The following is a 3,920-nucleotide window of genomic DNA, read 5'->3' on the forward strand; positions in this document are numbered from 1 at the left end:
AATCCGAACATTTGAAATATTACATCCTGGCAGTAGAGGTGCATCATTCCCTGCAAGTTGTCAGTCAGGTGGGCAGGATAGCGATGAAGAAGTTTGGCACACTTGCCTTCCTTGGGAAAGATCTTGAGTATAAAAGTTTGGACAGCATGATGCAGATGGTGAGACCACACTTGGAGAACTGTGTACAATTCTGGTCACCCGACTATAAAAAAATGTAATTAAGCACGAAACAGTGCAGAAAACATTTGCTGGGATGTTACGTGGACTTGCGTACATGAGTTGTAGGGAGTGGCCAAATAGACTGGGACATTCGGTTTTTTGGAGAGTAGGAGGCTGAGGAATCATTTTTTGTACGTATACAAGATCATGAGGGGCATGTATAAAGTGAACGCTTACAGACTTTTCTTCCCAGGGTAGAGGATACTAGAACTAGAGGGCATAGGCGTAAGGTCAGAGGGGAGAGATTTACGAGAGAGCACATGTTCAGTCAGGCGGTAGTCCATATCTGGGTTGAGCTGGCAGAGGAGGCAATGGGATATAATTATGGCTTTAAAAAGACATTTTGACAGATATATGGATAAGAAGGGTTTAGAAGGATATGGGGCAAATGCAGGCAAAGGTGACAAGTCCAGAATGCCAACTTGGTTGGCATGGACAAGGTGGGCCAAAGGAACTATTTAGATGCTTTAAAACTCTATGACTGTTTGGATGCTTTAAAACTCTATGACTATGACTCTAACTGTACTAACCGTACAGCCAATCTAATATTGACGGTGAAACCAAAAGTCACAGGAAAAAGAAATGAACCAACTTTGTTACTGCAATAAAGTGGGTTTATAAAAGCTATTGTTAATGGAAAATCATGTCTTTTAAATTGGACTGAGTCCTTCAATTGAGATAGTGATGAAGGTAATGCAATTGATTTCAGAAGGGGTGGCACAGTGAGGCAGCAGTAGAGTTGTTGCCTTACAGTGCCAGAGATCTGGGTTTCATCCTGACTATGGGTGCTTTCTGTACGGTGTTTACATGTTCTCCTTGAGACCACATGGGTTTCTCTGAATGCTCCGGTTTCCGCCCACATTCTAAAGACGTGCAGAATTGTAGGTTAATTGGCTTCTGTAAATTGCCCCTAGTGTGTAGGACATAGAACTCATGTAGGGGTGTTTGTTGGATGGCATGGACTCGGTGGGCCGGAGGGTCTGTTTCCATGCTGTATCTCTAAACTAAAACTAAGGGCTAAATTCTCTTTTACACATATGACTGGATAAAATCATCATTAGTATGATAGCAGATATTTTCATACCATCAAACTCAATCAATCAAATTTTATTGCTAAACATTTCAAATATCACATTGAAGATATTCATTGTAATCAATTTATAGTTTAAAGGTTAATTTTGTAAGGCGTCCAATTTAATGACTCGACTTTCCATCGTGACCCTGCCAATCTATGCTCAGATCTATATTTTCATGAAACGATGACCCTCTTAGAGCAATGCCCTCATCCTGAATAGTTTATTGAGTAGCCAACACTATTATGAACTGAAGCAGGAAAAAAAGTAATAAAATATATTATTTAATATGATGAGGGTGATGAATCTGTGGATTTTTTTTGCCACAGAAAGCTGTGGAGTCCAAGTCAGTAGATATATTTAAGGCAGAGATAGATAGATTCTTGATTAGTATAGACAATAGACAATAGGTGCAGGAGTAGGCCATTCGGCCCTTCGAGCCAGCACCACCATTCAATGTGATCATGGCTGATCATTCTCAATCAGTACCCCATTCCTGCCTTCTCCCCATACCCCCTGACTCTGCTATCCTTAAGAGGTCTATTTAGCTCTCTCTTGTGTAAAACATCGTGTAAAACATAGGTGTCAGAGGTTTTGGGGAGAAGGCAGGAGAATGGGGTTAGGAGGGAGTCATAGATCAGCCATGATTGAATAGCAGAGTAGACTTGATGGGCCAAATGGCCTAATTCTGTTCCTATCACTTATGATCTTATGATGATTGATATGATTAGTAATATTCTTCTATTTGCATCTTATGAGTTATTTTTCTTGTTTAGCTCTTGTCGCTCAATAGTTGAAAATAAGGTCCTAAATTCACACAACCCCTTTTAATTAATACATGACAGTGTCGAATCCAAGTTTAACAGAATCATCAAATATTAAAGGGCACAATTACAATATAATTGAAATCAGGACAAGCAATTATGTTTACTTAGTTTGGGCTATCGTCATTTGCACAGCAGAGTGAATATAAGTATGACTTATCAAAGATCTTCCTTACACGTGCACTAATTAGCACATATTATTTACTTGCATTAAATATTTATGTAGTTTCAATAATTTAAATGGGGCAAACACTGACAATGAATATGGACAGAAAGGTACACTTTATCTGTGTGTATTACTGATCTGGAAAAATGTCATGAAATTTACAAAGCTCTGATAAACATTATGAAATAATATATTCAGTTTCAGGTCTGATTATTAATTTAATTTGTGGAAGAAAAAAAAGATGTTTTGCACAATGCAGAATTAGAGAATAAAGAGAAAATAGATGAAACAAAGTGAACAGCAGACCTTTTTAAAAGTACAAAATAAAAGACTTATTAATATTGCAAGAATGTCAACAGTGACATTTAGACTTGGCAAGACCCAATCTAGTAGTGGTCATTTTATCTAAATGACAGTCAGCAAAATCGGTTAAAATATTTCTAAATAAAATTCAAGGCGGTTCCTCTAAATGATTTATGAAGGTATTGTATTTTTATCTGTCTTATTCTTTTCTTGGTTTTTATTTAAGAACTTGGAACAATACAGCACAGTAACAGACCCTTCGGCCCACAATGTCAGTGCGGACATGATGCTAACTTGAGGGATATGGACATGATGCTAATTTGAGGGATATGGGTTATGTGCAGGCAGAGGGTGGTGAGTGCCTGGAACACGGTGCCAAGGGTGATGGTAGTGGGAAATACAATAGTGGCATTTAAAAGGAATTTAGAAAGGCACATGTTCATGCAGGGAATAGAGGGATATTGATCATGTGCATCAGCACTCTCTTCCCTCACCTCCTACAACTGCTTGGGATCAGGTTCAAAGGATTTATCCAATCTTTAGTCCACCAAACATTTAATACTTTCTCCTTTTCAATGGTAGTTTGTGCTAGAATTCCACTATCCCCCTTCATGAATTCTCCAATTATGATGTCCCTTGCCTAAGCTGACCAACATGTCCCACCTGCCTGCGTTTGGCCCATATCCCGCTAAACCTATCCTATCCATGTACCTGTCTAAATATTTCTTCAACGTTGCGATAGTATCTGCCTCAACTACCTCCTCCGACAGCTCGTTCCATACACCTACCACCCTTTGAGAGAAAATGTTATCCCTCAGGATCCTATTAAATCTCTCCCCCCCCCCCCCCCCTCCCCTCCCCCTTCACCTTAAACCTGTGTCCTCTGGTTCTCAATATAGTTGATAAGTATTTATTTAAGACCTCACCTACATTCTCTGGTCCCAAACACCAATTGTTACTTTGGTGCCCAATAGGCTTTATTGTTTGTGTAAGAAGGAACTGCAGATGCTGGTTTAATCCGAAGTGGAGAGACACAAAATGCTGGAGTAACTCAGCGGGACAGGCAGCATCTCTGCCTGGAGAGAAGGAATGAGTGTCGTTTCGTTTCGTGTCTGAAGAAGGATCTCGACTCGAAACGTCAACCATTCATTTCCCTCCAGAGATGCTGCCTGTCCCGCTGTGTTATCCCCAGCATTTTGTGTCTACCTGCGGTGTAAACCAGCGTCTGCAGTCCCCTCCCCTCCCCTCCTGGCTTCGCCCTCTGCCTGTGTGTGTGTGTGTGGAAAGCGCGGTTTCCAGGGGGCGGGACACTGGCGTTGGCTGCGGGCAGGCACC

Source organism: Rhinoraja longicauda, chromosome 25 (genome assembly GCF_053455715.1).
Source record: "Rhinoraja longicauda isolate Sanriku21f chromosome 25, sRhiLon1.1, whole genome shotgun sequence".
Classification (NCBI taxonomy): domain Eukaryota; kingdom Metazoa; phylum Chordata; class Chondrichthyes; order Rajiformes; family Arhynchobatidae; genus Rhinoraja; species Rhinoraja longicauda.